Genomic DNA, 19370 nt, shown 5'->3' with positions numbered 1-19370 from the left:
TGCGCTCGGAAAGAAAAGGAGAGAGGAGGTCACGACAATAGAGGCAGGCAATTGGTCCAGATCTAAAGGCCCTTCCCCTCATTACCAACCCAAACCCCATCATCTAAACTACCCACACAATCCATACAACCCTTCACCACCCTACTACCCACCACAAGAACAACATTTTTCCATACATCACGCCCAAACTTACACCCAGCCTCCGGCTCGTCCGCAATGGCGTGTAACGGCTCCCCAACATACATATCTACCTCCACAAAACACATATCCACCACTGAGGGCCTACAGGAATCCTTCAGGGCCAAACTTCCGCGGAAATCAGGCTTTCAGAAATGAAAGGATGTAGAAGCCAAGAACATTCACTCCGTTGGGAGAAACCTATACTACTCTGTTTCACAAGTTAAGCAGATAGGCCTACTAAGTCCTGTTGAAACCAAATTGCCAAATCCCCTTCCCCGAAATCTGGACCATTCAGTGAGCTGCGAATATTGTTCGGTTGCTCCCGGGCACGATACTGAAAAATGTTGGAAGTTGAAGACTGCCATACAAGATCTTATTGACACAAATAGGATCGAGGTTCAGGCACTAGGGCCCCCCAACATCAATGAAAATCCATTACCGGTGCACCATGAAGCCCATATGATCGAATTAGTGCACGAGGGAGGGAAACCAAAAACACCCTCACAAACGGTAATGATGATTCGCGCCAGTACTAATAAAGAGTCAACCAGTGGAAAGGCAGTGGTACAGTCGGGAAAGGTATATGACAAGCCCTTTGTGATAGCAGGGAAAGGGCCATCTATTACTGCGAAGAGGCCAGAGTCAGTCAGAGCAGTGTTGCAGGGAGTAGCAAACAAACCCAGGTTGGTAGTAAAAGGGGTCTATGTGGGACCAGTTGTTATCAAGCCGGTCATATAGTTGCCGATAACAAGTGAGAAGGCTGTGTCGTGGAGCTACAGTCAAGTGACGGTAACGCATAAGGGGAAGGAGGTTGTAGAAGACATATGCGAGGCACAAGGGTTAACTCGATCGGGAAGGTGTTTTGCTCCCGCAGAATTGAGAAGGGTCAATCCTGAAACAATAAAGAAACCTGTAACAGAGAAAGAAGCAGAGGAATTTTTGAAGAAGATGAAGGCGAAGGATTACTCAATTATAGAGAAATTGAGAAAGACCCCAGCCCAGATTTTGTTGCTATCCTTGTTAATCCATTCAAACGATCACTGTCAGGCCTTAATGAAGATTCTGAACGAGGCCTATGTCCCGGACAAACTCTCAGTGAACCACTTGGAAAAAGTAGCGCACAAGATCTTTGAAGTAAACCGAGTGACATTCTCTGACGATGAATTACCGGTAGAGGGTACTGAACACAACAGAGCACTCTATCTGACGGTAAAATGCGAAGAATCGGTGGTCACTCGAGCATTAATTGATAACGGGTCAAGTGCCAATATCTGTCCTTTGGCCACTCTCAACAAGCTAAAGGTTGCTGATGACAGGATCCACCAGAACAGTGTCTGCGTCCGAGGTTTTGATGGAGGCGGCATTAACACAGTAGGTGATATCGTACTGGAACTAACCATTGGTCCAGTCGAGTTCACCATGGAATTTCAAGTAATAGATGTGGCAGTGTCGTACAATCTTTTGTTGGGGCGACCATGGATCCATGCAGCTAAGGCAATACCTTCTACACTGCATCAAGTGGTCAAATTTGAATGGGATAGACAAGAAATTGTGATACACGGGGATGATGGCACACATGCCATCAGTGATACTATTGTGCCCTTCATAGAAGCCGACGATGATAAGGGCCCGTGGGTTTATCAAGTTTTTGATGCAGTCTCGGTAGACAAAATTCTTGAGGGCGAGGGCCTTCCACTTCCCAGAATCACAGCTGCAACCTTCATGATAGCAACAGAAATGTTGAATAATAGGTTTGTACCAGGGAAAGGTCGGGGGTTGATTTGCAGGGAATGATCCAGCCAGATTCTTTGCCCAAGAACCTGGAAACTTTTGGGTTAGGATTCAAGCCTACCGCAACGGATGTGAAGCGAGCCCGCAAATTGAAGAAAAGAGTTTGGGTCCTTCCTAAACCAGTCCCACGTCTGTCCAGATCATTTGTCAAAGTAGGGTGCAGAAAGTTGCCAGTCCCGGAAGTTCTTGGACCTCTGATGGGGTCAAACGGAGATTTGAATGAAAGCTTTGGAAGAGTGTTTGCCGACGTCAACATGATAGAAGCTGGAGAGGGTTCCAGTAAGGTAAACATACAGTGTGTGGGTCCCAAAGTCAAGGTCAACAATTGGATGGCTACTCCTCTTCCTACTTGGAGGGAGTCTTGGTAGTTGATTCTGATTTTCCTTTTCTATTTTCTGGATTATTCCAGGGCTGTAATCCAGATTTCTTTTTATTATATCGAATACAGTGTGAAACCTTGTTATCCCATAAATAAAATGAAAAGTTTCTTCTTTATTTCTTATCTTATTTTCTATTATTTTAATTTTGTTTCTTTCGTTTCTTTTTCTGAACAGTTCTTTTCATACTGGTTCTAATGACATGGCATGCACAACGGATCTTCAACCTAGTCTAAAAGATCAATCTGATTCTGAGCTAAACATGCAAGAGGTCAATTATGATAATGAATCGGAATACAATGAGGATGAAGCATACAAGGAGATAAACAGGGAGTTGAGCCAGTTTAAAGAAAAATACAAACCCAACTTAAATGACACAGAAGCCATCAATTTAGGGGATGCCAGCGATATTAGAGAAACTAAAATAAGCATCCACATTGCACCAAATATCAGGGAGGAATTGATAAAAACACTTATTGAATTCAAAGATATTTTTGCATGGTCATATGATGACATGCCGGGGTTAAGCACAGATTTAGTAGTTCATAAATTGCCCACTGACCCGGCATGCCCTCCCGTCAAGTAAAAATTGAGGAAGTTCAAAATAGATATGAGTGTGAAGATTAAAGAAGAAGTAACCAAGCAGCTGCAAGCAAAGGGTATTCGTATCACTCGATATCCTGATTGGTTGGCTAATGTAGTATCGGTACCAAAGAAAGATGGAAAGATCAGGGTGTGTGTCGATTACTGCAATCTGAATAGGGCAAGCCCTAAAGACAACTTTCCTTTACCCAACATCCATATCTTGATCGACAATTGTGCCGGACGTGAGATCAGATCTTTTGTGGATTGCTATGCTGGGTATCATCAGATTCTGATGGATGAGGAAGATGCGGAAAAGACAGCCTTCATTACGCCGTGGGGAACTTATTGTTACCGGGTAATGCCATTTGGTTTGAAGAATGCTGGGGCAACGTACATGAGAGCAATGACCACTGTGTTTCATGACATGATTCACAAAGAAATTGTGGTGTACGTAGATGATGTGATCATAAAAACCAAGCATCAGGAAGACCATGTAGCAGACTTAAGGAAAATCTTCCAAAGACTTCGAAGGTATGTTATTAAGCTCAACCCGGCCAAATGTGCATTTGGTGTTCCATCTGGGAAGCTTTTGGGATTCATTGTCAGTCAGTGAGGTATTGAACTAGATCCCTCAAAAATTAAATCTATCCAAGAGTTGCCACCGCCGAAGAACAAGACAGAAGTAATGAGTCTGTTGGGAAGATTGAATTACATCAGTAGATTTATTGCTCAAATCACAGCAACCTGTGGACCCATTTTTCGGCTGTTAAAGAAGGATGCTGCAATAGGATGGACGGCGGAATGCCATGAGGCATTCGACCAGATCAAAGAATATTTATCAAATCCACCTGTATTGGTTCCCCCCTGAGCCGGGAAGACCATTAATTCTTTATCTAACGGTCTTGGAGAATTCTTTTGGTTGCGTGTTGGGGCAACACGACATTACAGGAAGAAAAGAGCAAGCCATCTATTATCTCAGCAAGAAGTTTACAGTATATAAGGTTAAGTCCACTCAACTCGAGAAGACATGTTGCGCCCTAACCTGGGTGGCCCAGAAATTGAAACATTATTTATCCTCATATACTACTTATCTCATTTCCCGTCTGGATCCGTTAAAGTATATTTTCCAGAAGTCTATGCCCACAGGAAGGTTAGCAAAATGGCAAATATTACTCACGGAATTTGACATCGACTATGTAACGAGGACAGCCATGAAGGCCCAAGCGTTGACAGATCACTTGGCTGAGAATCCTGTTGATGAAGAATACGAACCGTTGAGGACGTATTTTCCTGATGAGAAAATAATGAATATAGATGAGTTGGACTTACCTGAGGAACCAGGTTGGAAGCTTTTCTTTGATGGAGCCGCAAATGCGAAGGGAGTTGGAATAGGAGCAGTGCTTATTTCTGAAACAGGACATCATTATCCTGTTACAGCTCAATTGCGTTTCTATTGTACCAACAATATGGCTGAGTATGAGGCATGCATTTTGGGTTTGCGATTAGCGGCAGACATGGAGTCCAGGACGTCTTGGTCTTGGGGGACTCGGACCTCCTGGTGCATCAGATTCAGGGTGAATGGGAAACACGGTATTTGAAGCTCATACCATATCGACAAAGTTTGCACGATCTGAGCAAGCGATTTCGATCAGTGGAGTTCAGACACATCCCAAGAGTTCACAATGAGGTTGCCGATGCATTGGCCACTTTAGCATCAATGTTGCACCACTCAAACAAAATTCATGTTGACCTGTTGCACATCCAGGTTCGTGATCAGCATGCCTATTGCAACATGATAGAGGAAGAAGTGGATGGCGAGCCATGGTTTTATGACGTCAAAGAGTACCTCAGGATGGGGATATACCCGGAGCAGGCCACCGGAGATCAAAAAAGAGCCATTCGGCGATTGTCAAATGGTTTCTTCCTCAGTGGGGGAGTGTTATACAAAAGAACCCCAGATTTGGGATTGCTGAGAAGTATAGATGCCAGTCAAGCCATGACAGTTATGGCAGAGGTACATGCTGGAGTTTGTGGGCCACATATGAGCGGATGTGTATTGGCGAAGAAGATTCTTCAAGCAGGATATTATTGGCTCACTATGGAGCATGATTGTATCAGTTTCGTACGAAAATGCCATCAGTGTCAGATACACGGCGATCTGATTCATTCTCCACCAACGGAATTGCACACAATGTCAGCACCATGGACATTTGTGGCGTGGGGCATGGATGTCATTGGGCCTATTGAGCCGGCAGCTTCGAACGGTCACAGGTTTATTCTAGTGGCCATCGACTATTTTACTAAGTGGGTTGAAGCCAAAACTTTCAAGTCAGTAACCAAGAAGGCAGTGGTGAATTTTGTCCATTCCCATATCATCTGTAGATTTGGGATCCCGAAGGTGATAATCATGGACAATTGTGCTAATCTTAACAACAATTTAATGAGAGAAGTATGTGAACAGTTTAAGATTCCACACCGTAATTCCACACCTTATCGTCCCAAGGCAAATGGAGCTGTTGAAGCGGCCAACAAGAACATCAAGAGGATACTGAGAAAGATGGTAGAAGGATCCAGGCAATGGAATGAAAAATTACCATTTGCATTGTTGGGTTATCGCATTACCGTTCGGACCTCAGTAGGTGCAACCCCTTATTTGTTGGTATATGGAACTGAAGCAGTAATACCGGCGGAAGTGGAAATTCCATCCCTTCGGATTATCGCCGAGGCTGATATTGATGATGATGAGTGGGTCAAAACCTGTTTAGAACAGTTGAGCTTGATTGATGAAAAGAGATTGGTAGCTGTGTGTCATGGCCAGTTATATCAAAGGAGAATGGCAAGAGCCTACAACAAGAGGGTGTGCCCCAGAAAATTTGAAGTGGGGCAACAAGTGTTGAAATGAATCCTACTACACCAAGCAGAAGCAAAAGCAAGTTCGCCCCGAATTGGCAAGGACCATTCATTGTAACCAGAGTATTGTCCAATGGCGCTTTATGTTTAACAGATGTCTAAGGAAAATGCGTCGACATGGCTATAAATTCCGATGCAGTTAAAAGATATTATGTATTATTCCTTTTGATTGTAATTGACATTTGTTTGTGGTTGGCATTTATCGGAGAATGAAATGACGGAGGCAATTCTTTCTTCTATCAAAACACTTTAACCTTTGGTTACCCTTTTGAGCCTTATTTATTCTTTCATATCCCTTTTTTGGAGTCAGTAATTAAAATAAAAGGTAAAAAGAAAGAAAAACAATAATAAAGACAAAAAAAAATCACCAGGAAAACAAAGGAAGTGGGAACTACGTTTGACCTGATTCCTCAAAGAAGGATATGTAGGCGCCTCACGGCTCGATCATAGTGTAACAAAATATAAGAACCCCCCAAGCAAGAAAAACTGGGGCAGAAGTTGTGTTTATAATTTTGGGAAAGAATGTTTGATTCCAAGAGTTGTAATGTTTTACCCGTCAAAATTATTCTGAGCTTTTTGATAGCCTTTTCTTTTAACCCCACACAAAAATCCCTATTGATGTCCAAAAAAGACCTCCCGATCAGTATCCGAGAAGTGCCAAGTTCATGAACGTGGAAGTCGGGAACAACACTCTGATCCCCAACAGAGAAAAAGATCATAAGCTGGAAATGAATTGATAGCCAAAAGAATCCCCCAACAAAGAGCGTCATATCGACAAACGCTCCAATCCCCAACTAAAAAATAAAATAAAATGAGAGAGTCTTATTGGTGAAAACCTTCACAGGCACCATGAGGCGACGGGAGTTGAGAGAAATGAGAGAGTCTTATTAGTGAAAACACCTCGAAGGGCACTATGAGGCGACAAGGCGAGATTGGCAGAAAAGGTCTACATTTGGCAAAAGTTAAGTATTTATTTATCCCCAGCGAGATGAGGCCATCCGAAAATTGGTTGATACAAATAGACTGGGTTGATCAATCCGGAATACACGACATGATCGTTGGGATTGGTTATATCATTCAGATAAGTTCTTTTCTTTTCTTTTTCCCCAGCGTTTGTTAAGAAAGACTTCTTTTCTATCTCTAAAATTACCACTCTTTCATTTCTTAGTTTAAAAGATTTTATTTCCCCAGTAGTTTATTTTTGAAAAGGATTTTCAGAGTTTTCTACCGATTGCCAAAATGGTGCAAGGCGAAATGCGAAAAGGACAAACCAAAGATAAGGCGACAAAGCGAAAAGTAGTTTGTCGCAAAGACCAAATGATGAATGGGTCTAGATCCTAAGAGGCCCAAATTTCCAAGGGAAATTATGGATCAAATTCCAAGATGATCCTCAGCAGATTTGCGAGATACATGAACAACTCCGACAGATTCTTGACCAAGCTCCACAATGGTCGGACGACACGGAGCGGGGAAGGAAGAGAAACGACAACCATCCCCAGCAGGAATATCAGCCCCAACAATCAATATTCTCCCCAGCAAGTTTTATAGCAATGCAAGGAAAAGAAAAGGGAAAAACCATCCCCAACAGAGTGGCACGACCACTCGCCCCATTTTGAACTAACAAATTTTTCTTTGATTTGAAACAGGGCAAAGAAATATTATTGACCGCAGGAAGACAGGGTCACAGAGAAGATCATCAAACTGGGTCAGAAAATTTTCTCTCATTACGAAAATTTTCTTAAAATCAGATAGTCATTTGGGAAAGAGAAAAAATAACACAAGTGTTGAAGGAAGAAAAAATCCCCAGCAGTACACGAGAAGGGAGATACAAGTTTTAAGAGAAAAGCAATCTTGGAAGAAGCAAGATAATCAGTATCATCCCCACCATTGTTAAAAGGAGAAAGATAATTCCCCAGCAGTGTTATTCCCGGCAGGTTTCAGGGAGGTGAAAGCACCAGCTTTAAAGGAAATAGTCTTTAAGGAAGGAAAATGACACATTGATGAAATAAAATATCAGTGTTATCCCCAGCAATTTTCAGAGGAATAAAACACCAATTTTGAAGGAAGCAGTTGAAGAAGTCAAGAGCTCGCCTGGAGAATAGAGGTGATAGAATTTAAGAAGTTGTTGAAGTCAGGAGCCCGCCTGGAGAATGGAGGTTGATATATTTTAAGTTGAAGAAGTCAGGAGCCCGCCTGGAGAATGGAGGTGTTAAATTTTGAGGAAGTTGAAAAAGTCAGGAGCCCGCCTGGAGAATGGAGGTGTTAAAATTTTGAGAAAGTTGAAGAAGTCAGGAGCCCGCCTGGAGAATGGAGGTGATAAAATTTTGAGAAGTTATTGAAGTCAGGAGCCCGCCTGGAGAATGGAGGTGATAAAATGCAAGAAGTTGAAGAATTCAGGAGTCCGCCTGGAGAATGGAGGTGATAGAATTTAAGAAGTTGTTGAAGTCAGGAGCCCGCCTGGAGAACGGAGGTTGATATATTTTAAGTTGAAGAAGTAAGGAGCCCGCCTGTAGAACGGAGGTTGTTAAATTTTAAGTTGAAGAAGTCAGGAGCCCGCCTGGAGAATGGAGGTGATGAAATTTTTGAGAAAGTTGAAGAAGTCAGGAGCCCGCCTGGAGAACAAAGGTTGTTATATTTTTTTTAAGTTGTTGAAGTCAGGATCCCGCCTGGAGAATGGAGGTGATAAAATTTAAGAAGTTATTGAAGTCAGGAGCCCGCCTGGAGAATGAAGGTGATAAAATTTAAGTTGTTGCTGAAGCCAGAATCCTGCCTGCAGAACGGAGGTTGTTATATTGTTGAAGTTAGGATCCCGCCTAGAGAATTGAGGTTGTGTCATCTTTCAAAAGTTAAGATTGAAGTCAGGAGCCCGCCTGCAGAACAGAGGAATACATTTCAAGATCAAGCAGAAGGCAGTAATGATGAGGGTTACAACAAAAATCCTCAGCATAACAAGCTTTAATGCAGAAAGTAGCGTCCCCAGCAGACAGAACAAAATAATAAAACTTATACTCAAAAAGGCAAAAGGCCAGTGTCATCCCCAGCAGTTTTCGAAAGAAAGGCACCAGAGGAAACACAAGCCGACAAGAAAGCAAGAAAACCAGAGCAAGGGGAAGACAGATAAGATCTTGTAATCCGTAGTCTAACCTAACTTCTTGATTTTTCTTTTAAGCATGGTGTAATAAGGAGGTCAGCAAACAGTAAAAGTAGCATGCAACAGCAGTAACATTGCAGTCCCATGGTAGTCCCAGCTACCAAAACTTCCCGAACTATATTGACCTGATTCCTGTTCAGCCCAGGATATGTAGGAAACCTTTTAAGCAAATGTTCGGTCAAATCTTTCAAAAAATGCTTCACACGGAGTACTCGAACGGGCAAAAATCGCTCGTATCCGCTCACTTTATCTTTGCACGAAAACCCTTCGTGTTTTTGGACAAAAAGGGGCAACTGTGAGCACGTGATTTTTGCCCTATATGAGAATCACTCTCAAAAAAATCCAAAATAAAATAATTTTTCTTTGCGTGCAATTTTGAGAATTTTTGTGACATTTTGGATAATTATTTGTATTTGTCTGCGCATGTTTATTTGTTTAAATTAATAAAAATATTAAAATATGCCGCATTTCCGTTTATGTATTTATTTAAGTTTGTTTACAAAAATGAGAAAATCATAAAAATAAATGTATGTTGCAATTTTTAGCATTTAAACGTCTAAATTGTGCGATTTTGTCGTTAATTGCTATTTAAATGTGCGATAATTATTTTTAGAGTTAATTAGTTTTTTTTTAAGATAATTTAGTTTATAATTTAATTTAGAATTTTAGTTTTATTAATTAGAAAGTAAAAGAAAAGAGAGCAAAAATACAAAGAAAAATCGGATTGGGCCATTTCTTCAATTATAAACAACAAGCCCCAAAGAGACCCAATCTTCCCAAATGACCCGGTCCATTTCAAACCGGGTCGACCCAGTCCATAACCCAACACCCCTATTTCCCTATCTTTCAAAAAAAAAAAAACAACAAAACCCTAACATAATTGTTCACTGTGGAAGCCCGCCCCCCTTCTCTTTCTTTCTTCTTCCTCAAACTCCAAGCAAGCCATTCATGGCTGCCCTGCCTATCCCCATCAACACACACACACACGTCATTATTTATTACCCTCACGACCCCATCTCGAACAAACAACCAACACCATCTCCATCGTCGTCTTCAAGCTATGAACGACCAAACGACCACCTTCGAGCTCCGTCTCGACATCCATGGCCGCTGCTTCATCTCCTCGTCGTCAACCCTCCATTTCCGTCAACTACAGTCGACAACCAGTGACGACCCAAACAGTCCACCTGCTGCTCCCCACGGCTGCCCGTCATAGCTGCTTCATCTGCGTCTGCTGATGTTGCATCCGCTGTTGCTCCGCCGCTGCTGCGTGCTGCTGCTGGCGACTCCATCGTGCTGCTGCTATTGCTCAACTGCTGCCCGTTGCATCCACCTGCTGCTCATCGTCTTCTTCTTCAGCTGCTGCTCATGGGTCTTCGTACTGCTACTGTTTTGTGCTGCTGCTCCTTCATCTTTGTTTCTTTCGCCATGGCTGCCATCGCAGCTTGTCGCTTCGTCGTCTTCAAGTCCGTTTATGTCCAAGTTTCGTTGCTTTCGTTTAAAGTTCGTTCGTTGTTCGTCGTTTCGATCCGGTTAGTAGATTTTGAGTTTCATTTTGCCCATATTTTTGTTTTGATATTCTCGGGTCTAAAATCGATAAATGTTCGATTCTTGTTTTGTTCATGTTTATCGTTGAATTAATTTTTTAGTTTGTTCATGTGTTTTGTTGATTTAATTTTCAGATTCAAATGGAAATTTAATTAATTGCTTTTCAGTTTATTTCATGTTAATTTTATTTATTTTTGTAAAAAGGAATTGTTAGTTTAATATTGTTAGATTTGGTTTAAATCGCTTGAATCCGTTGTTTGTTGTTTAATATAGATTTAATTCGTGTTTATTTTTGTTTGAAGTTAGTTTTTAATTCAGTGATTTAATGTGAAGCTATGTTTTGGTTGTTAATTTTTTTTAATTCAATGTAGCTTTGTTATAATTTTGTTGATATTAATTTTAAAAGATCAATTGATTATTTGAAGTTTAGTGATTTGAATATGTTTATTTGTTTTGTTTAAGCTTAATTCGAGTTTAATTTGAATTTGAATAAAAATTGCTTGTTATTGTTGTTGAATCTTTTCATTTATGTCCATACTTTGTTTGATTGTTCTTGAATCCGAAATTAGTATAAGTGTGATTTTCTTGTTTATTGTTTATCATTTGTGATTATTTCTTCAGTTTGTTTCATGATCATGTTTAGTTTTAATATAGAAATTATTGGTTGTAATGTTGTTAGATTTAATTTTAAGTTTAAATGATTATTGAATTTAGAAATCTGAATATACTTGTTTGTTGTTGTTGTTGTTGAATCTGAAAGTAGGTTTGTTTGTGTTAAAAAATATTGTTCAATCAAAATAATTTTTTGTTTCTTTGTTGTTCATCATTTAGTTTGAATTTGTTGTTGAAAATTGTTTAGAAATTGGTTGTATTTGCTGTATTTTGGTTGGAATTGATTAGGTGAATTGGTTATAGTTGATGAGGGTAGTTTGGTAATTTGCAGTACGTTCAGGGGTAAAATGGTTATTTCAGTAAGGGCAGAGGGGTATTTTTGGAATTAAAATTCTGAATAACTAGTTATTTTGAGTGTTCTTTCCATTAAAATTAAGATAATATTAAAATAATCAATAATGGGGGGACAAGATATAATGGTGGGGAATAATGCATTTGTTTAATATAAGCATGAGGGACAAGATATAATGGGGTATTTGTTTAATAAAGTGGGGGACAAAACAATAGGTAGTGGGATTAAAAGAGGGATGAGTGGAAGATAGTGTATTTTAATTTTTTTAAATGCTGAAAGATGTTAATAAAAGGAAGGACTTGATCAGATTTTGAGGGAGAGAGACAGATAGGGAGAGAAAAAAAAAGAGCTGAATATTTAAGAGAGAAAGAAAAATTCCGAAAAATATTAAAACTTTCAAGAAAAAAAAAGAAAAGAAAAAAATACAAATAAAAAAGGAGCTGGAAATTAGAAGAGAGAGTAGCACACACCTGATAAATATTCTGATATACGGGTTTAGAAAAAAGGGTTAAATATTAATTAGCCTTTCAAATCTGAAAATTCCCTTGGTTTCTGTCCGTTGTTTGTTTTCGGTGTTTCTGGATTTTATTTTGATTTTCAAATCTGTCACTGGGATTTCTGTTGACGGGATTGCTGGTTATTATTGTTGTTGCTGTGTTACGTACTACGTGGCAGACTTTCTTCTTCTTATATTGGCAATATCAGGTACACAACTGTAATTTTGGCATTTTGTAAGCTGAAATGAAGAATGGAATGTTAAATTTCTAATTTAGTTTTAATTTTTTTAATTGTATTTAGATTATTTCATGTATTATTATTCTGTAAATCACTGTCATTTGGCATAACTAGACATGTTGTAGCGTATATTAAACAATGCCTTAACCTGATTATTAGGTAGTATATATTTAAGCTTGTTCATTAATGATTAAACTATCTAATAATTAGAGCGAGAAGAAAATAACGTAAAAAATGACTTTATTAAATCAGTTTGGCAAAATTGATTAAGTTCCTTATTTATAAGGGTTTTAGTATTGCTAACCTTAAGATAATCGAAATCATGTAGCTAAATTTAGGTGAAACAGGAATTTTTTAATTTTGCGAATCAAGTATTATAATATGATTTGAATTAAAACAAGGTTTGTTAAGGTTAAATTAATTAAATTTTAGAAATACGCATTAGTAATCAAGATTGTTTCTAATTCTCCGTAATTGTAAATAATTAATTTCAATAGCTCAAGTCATCTAACAATGTGAATTTAATCTAGATGGGATAATTAGTTTCTTTTAAAATATTATTTGACAATTCCATATTGTTTTTATAATTACATTTTTAGTGATATTTCATTTCGTTAAATATTTGTCTTAAACTAGTATTTAATACGTTATTTTAAGTATGTAAAAAAAAATTGATTTTTGTATTTATAGACAAGTTTAATAAAAAAAATGTAGTCATTTTAAGATATTCATAAAATAAGGGAGGATTTCGCTATAAAATAAATAAATATAAACAATACAAAATTTGCAGGGTCCTCCAATTTTATTTATTTTTTTTAAAAAATACTTAGATTCCGGGATGGGCCATTTAGTAAATTTCACAGTCCTACCTAATAGTATAATAACGCGTAGTATTTTGGCACATATTTAATAAGGGTATTTTCTTAAACATGGGTGTGCATTTATGTAACCCAATCCCAATCTTGGCAGAGTCAAAATGCGTCAACAAATCACGTGTACACTGGTTGTGACGTGGTTCGAGATGCGTTTTCACGACGTTGCAATTCTTGTATAAAATAATAAGAGGAATAATGATAAAAGCGGTTTAAAAGCTAAATTTGCATATAAGTTCTTAATTATTTAAAAAATCAGATAAATAAGCCAAATATAATAGTTGAGCGGCCGTGCTAGAACCACGAAACTCGGGAATGCCTAATACCTTTACCCCGGTTAACAAAATTCCTTATCCGAATTTCTGGTTCGCAGACTGTAATATAGAGTCATTCTTTTCCTCGATTCGGGATTAAAATTGGTGACTTGGGACACCCTAAATCTCCCAAGTGGCGACTCTGAAATAAATAAATCCCATTTCGATTGTCCTTTAATTGGAAAAAACTCCTTCGCCCCTCCCGGGGCGGAAAAAGGAGGTGTGACAGCCATTGCACATAACTACTCACTCTATGCCCCTCGGTAGTTTGAGTGACTTTTCCCTAATTGACTTTCTCAGCTCAATTGGGTGTTCAAACAATGCAAGCAAAATTGGCTCAGGTCGGGTATTACTATCTTTAAGTTTAACCCTTTAATCTCTTGAATGCACCCCAATTCCTTGTTGGCCTGAATTTCCTAGACTTAGTCTCTCTTTCTCAAGAAGAGCCTAAGTCAAAAGAGCACAAATCAGTGTTTGCAACCATCAATTCAACATTTAAAGCATAAATCAAGCCAAATATCATTCACCCATAAATATTTAAGCCCTCAAAATTGAAGACCCATTAAATACCCACACTAGGGTTGAGCCACAACCCTAGCTAATGGGCTTAGATACTTACAATCAAAGAAGAAATCAAAGGTTTATATGAAATATAACCCATAAAAAGTAATTAAAAGAGAATAATATAAGATTAATTGCTAAAGATGTTCTAAAATTTTTCAAACAGGTAAAAGGAGGCGGTTCACATACTCTACAAAATAACAGATGACCTAAAAATCTGAAAAAGAACTATTTATACACAGCTAAATTTTCTCGAAAAATATGTCCCTATGGAGGTTCCGCTGACAGCGAAAAATGAACCACTGCAGTGCTATGACTACTGCGGCCGCACATAATCAAGCGTGGACCGCGGTCTTCAACCTTTAGCTCTACTTTTGGTTCTCTGAATCTGGCTTCTGTTGAGGGCGATAAAATGACCGCAGCCACAAAAGCCACCGCTGCCGCAAAATTTAACCACGGGTAGCGGTGATGTGACGACCCGAAGGGTCATCACCGTAGTTCTTCCTTGTTATGCGCTTTTGAGGCCTTGAAAACCTCGCTTTTAGTTGCCTCATTTGGCGTGCGCAGTTCGGGCACGTAGCCGGAAAGTTTTTATGTTAGAATATGTGAATTATGTGAAAAATTTGATGAATTTCGATATTAATATGCATAATATTGACTTCGGTCAATATTTTGGGTAAACGGACCCGGACCTGTGATTCGACGGTCCCGGAGGGTCCGTAGAAAAATATGGGACTTGGGCGTGTGCCCGGAATCAAATTCTTGAGGACATGCTCCGAGCCTGTGTCATTGATTTTGGAGGCTCGATTGTATGGTAGGCAATATCGGTCTCCAGTTGGATGGTTTGAGCCGGGAGAGGCTCGCTTATTTGGTACAGATCTGGTTCAGGAGGCCTTGGACAAGGTCAGGATTATTCAGGATAGACTTCGTACAGCTCAGTCCAGACAGAAGAGTTATGTAGACCGCAAGGTCAGAGATGTTGCTTTCATGGTTGGTGAGCGGGTATTGCTCCGTGTATTGCCTATGAAGGGCGTGATGAGATTTGGGAAGAAGGGCAAGCTCAGCCCTAGGTTCATCGGTCCATTTGAGATTCTTGATCGTGTGGGAGAGGTGGCTTATAGACTTGCCTTGCCATCTAGCTTGTCAGCTGTGCATCCCGTGTTTCATGTATCTATGCTCCGGAAGTATCGCGGAGATCCATCGCACGTATTAGATTTCAGCACTGTCCAATTGGAAAGGGATTTGTCATATGAGGAGGAGCCGGTGGCTATTTTAGACCGGCAGGTTCGACAGTTGAGGTCGAAGAGTTTTCCTTCGGTGCGTGTTCAGTGGAGAGGTCAGCCTCCTGAGGCATCGACCTGGGAGTCCGAGTCTGATATGCGGTGCCGTTATCTTCATTTATTTCCCGACTCAGGTACTTCTTTCTTTTGTCCGTTCGAGGACGAACGGTTGTTTTAGAGGTGGAGAATGTGACGACCCGAAGGGTCATCACCGTAGTTCTTCCTTGTTCTATGCTTTTAAGGCCTTGAAAACCTCGCTTTTAGTTGCCTCGATTGGCGTGCATAGTTCGGGCGTGTAGCCGGAAAGTTTTTATGTTAGAATATGTGAATTATGTGAAACATTTGATGAATTTCGATATTAATATGCATAATATTGACTTCGGTCAACATTTTGGGTAAACGGACCCGGACCTGTGATTTGACGGTCCCGGAGGGTCCGTAGAAAAAAATGGGACTTGGGCGTGTGCCCGGAATCAAATTCTAAGGTCCCAAGCCCGAGAAATGAATTTTTGAAAGAAAATTATTTTTCTGAAATTTGATATGAAAATTTGAAATAAAAAGGAGTTAGATAATATAGGTATCGGGCTCGTATTTTAGTTCCGACACCCGGTACAAGTCTTAAATATGTGTTAAGCACTATCTGTAAAGTTTGGCTAAAAAAACAGACGTCATATGACGTGTTTCGGACTAAAAATGGAGAATTTGAGTTATGAAAGTTGAAGAAAGAAAATCATGTGTTTGAGGCTTGATCCTATGTATATGATGTTATTTTGGCGATTTGATCGCACGATTAAGTCCATAAGATGTTTTTAAGGTTGTGTGCATGTTTGGTTTGGAGCCCCGAGGGCTCGGGTGAGTTTTGAATGGGGCCCGGGAGGTCTTGGACTTAAGAATATGCAGGTTCAGGTGTTGCAGACACCAGCGCGGCCGCGGTCATTTCCGCGCGGTCCGCGCTGGAGCCGCACGGCCGCGATGCCTTCTGTGCGGTCCGCGTGGCTGAGTCTGAGGGCTAGGGTTTCAGGTTAACCAGCACGACCGCGCACCAAAACAGTACGGTCCGCGCTGGAAGGGTTCAGAAAAGCCCTAATTTTTCTCCCACTCGGCGCGGCCGCAACACATTTTTGTGCGGTCCGCGCCAGGTCCTCAGAAAGGTATACAAGTTCGGAAAATCTCAGTCATTTTTCACTTTTCAAAAACCCAAAACCTAAGAGGCTATTTTCCAAACAACTTTTCTTCTCCAAAACGATTGGTAAGTGATTTCTAACTTAATTTCTTTATTCCTTAACATCTCTTAACATAATTTCAACTTTAAATCAAAGATTTTCAGGGGTGAAATTGGGTGTTTTGGGTAGAACCTAGGTTTTCTACAAATTGAGAAGTTGGACCTCAATTTGGGGTCCGATTTAAAAACAAATCATATATTTGGATTCATGGGGGAATGGGTAACCGGGTTTTGGTCCGAACCTCGAGTTTTGACCACGTAGGTCTGGGGGTATTTTTGACCTTTTTGGGAAAAACCTTGAAAAAATCTATTTTCATGCATTGGGGATGATTCATTTAGTAATTATTAATGCGATTAAGTAACTTATGACTAGATTCGAGCGGATTGGTGGGAGAATCAAGAGGTAAAGCTATTTTGGAGCATTCGAGGTAAGTGTATGTTCTAACTTTGGCTTGAGGGAATAAGATTAGGATGTTATTTGCTACTTGCTAATGTGGAGTACGGTGTATAGGCATGGTGACGGTTATCTATGCACCGGAGTCTAGCATGACCGTGAGTCTTAATTGCTTTTAATTCGAATAACGTGACACAACCTCCTTGTTTATTTGATTAGTTTCATATAATGTGAATGGTTGAGGTAAAATTGTGATTGGTGTACTTTTGGAGCATTAGCTTGAACATGAATGTGTTAGTTGAGGAAGAATGGATTTAAAAAGAGAATGTGTTGTGATTACTCCCTTGCCGGGATGTGTAGACCTATATATATATACACTCTCCCTTATCGGGATATTTTGGGCTGTTAGTTGTACCCTTGCCGGGTTAGAGTGATATGTTGTTGATTTCCCCTAATGGGACTCTCCTTACAAAATCAGATGTTTCAAATTATATTATGGGATTGTGTGGCACGCCGTCCACTTATATATGATATTATGGGATCGTGTGACACGCCGTATCGTGTGGCACGCCGTCCACTTATATATATATATATATATATATATATATATATATATATATATATATATATATATATATATATATATATATATCATGGGAACCGGAGTTTCTTCTGTTTATTTTCGATATTTCATTTTTATACCCGTTACTTCCCGATAGCATGTCCCCTCCTAGTTTTACTTTGTATTATCTTGTTATTGTTTTCTTGCACTTGTTGTATATATATCTGTACAGGTTAATTGTGGTAGGTACTGTCTAGCCTCGTCACTACTTCGCCGGGGTTAGGCCAGGCACTTACCAGCACATGGGGTCGGTTGTGCTGATGCTACACTCTGTGCATTTTTTGTGCACAGATCAGGGAGCAGCTTATAGACCGCAACAGTAGGACTTCTGGGAGCTATCTTCAGTCCAGGGACTCTCGAGGTAGCCTTGCTGGCGTTCGCAAGCCGAAGTCCCTTTCCATGTTTTTCGTTTGTTTATCTTGTATCAGACAAACATGATGTATTTTCCTTTCAGACATTGATTGTAGTATTCTGTAGTAGTCCGTGAGCTAGTGACACCAGACTCTGGGTAGCATTTTGGTTCAAACTTCCGCACTTTTGGTTCTCAGTTGCTTTAGATTTAAAGTCTTCCGTTTAAATTTTGTCTCGTTTATTATATTGTTTGGAAGAAAGCAGGAAAAATGTTTTATATATTTGGATTGCCTAGCTCCGATAGTAGGCGCCATCACGACACCCGATGGTGGGAAATCCGGGTCGTGACAAGTTGGTATCAGAGCACTAGGTTACTTAGGTTCACAACTCACGGGCAACTCGGTAGAGTCTGAGGGATCGGTACGGAGACGTCTGTATTTATCCCGCAGAGGCTACTGAGTTAGGAAAACTTCACTTTGTTCATTCGTGTCGTGCGATTCTGATTCTCAAGTATTGATCGTCCTCCTACTTTGTTCTTTCGCAAATGGTGAGAACACGTGCTTTCTCTTCTACCGCGTAGCAGCCCGAGCCCCCAGCTCCTATCAGGGGTAGGCCGAGGCCGTGCCAGAGGCCGAGGCCGAGGCAGAGCTCAGCCCCGAGTAGCAGTCCCAGAGGTGGAGCCTCGTACTGACTATGACGAGGAGGTTCCAGCTCCAGCAGCTCCAGTGGGCCCAGCTCAGGTCCCAGAGGGTTTCATAGCCACTCTAGTGCTTCAGGACGCTTTGGTCCGACTGGTAGGCTTTATGGAGGGCATTTCTAGAGCGGGTTTGCTTCCCATAGCTCCAGCCACATCTCAGGCTGGGGGAGGAGTTCAGACTCCCGATACTCGTACTCTAGAGCCGGTAGCTCCTCAGGCTCAGGTTCCAGTAGTTCAGCCAGCCGTGGCAGTTTAGCCAGCTGTGGCAGCCCAGCCAGGTATTGCGGCTCAGTCCAGCGATGGTGCAGCTATGTCCGCGGATGCTTTATGGAGGCTTGATCGTTTCACCAAGCTCTTCACAACCACATATAGTGGTACCCCCTCAGAGGATGCTCAGGATTTCATATTCAGCTGTCATGAGGTTCTACGGACTATGGGCATTATAGAGACCAATGAGGTCGACTTCGCCACTTTTCGCCTGGCAGGATCCGCCAAGACTTGGTGGAGGGATTTCTGTTTAGCCAGGCTAGCAAGGTCGCTATCATTGACCTGGGATCAGTTTTCAGAGTTATTTCTGGGGAAGTTTCTTCCAATTACTCAGCGAGATGCTCTTCGCAGGCAATTTGAGCGTCTCCAGTAGGGTCCTATGACGGTCACCCAGTATGAGACCCGGTTTATTGCTCTTGCTCGTCATGCCATTGTGATACTCCCCACCGAAAGAGAGAGGGTGCGGAGGTTTATTGATGGGTTGGCTCAGCCGATCAGTGTTTAGATGGCCATGAGTGCCGGTAGCGAGATTTCATTTCAGGAGGCGGC

This window comes from Nicotiana tabacum, chromosome 7, assembly GCF_000715075.1.
Source record: "Nicotiana tabacum cultivar K326 chromosome 7, ASM71507v2, whole genome shotgun sequence".
Classification (NCBI taxonomy): Eukaryota; Viridiplantae; Streptophyta; class Magnoliopsida; order Solanales; family Solanaceae; genus Nicotiana; species Nicotiana tabacum.
The sequence above is the reverse complement of the archived record's forward strand: the minus strand, read 5'-3'. Positions refer to the sequence as shown.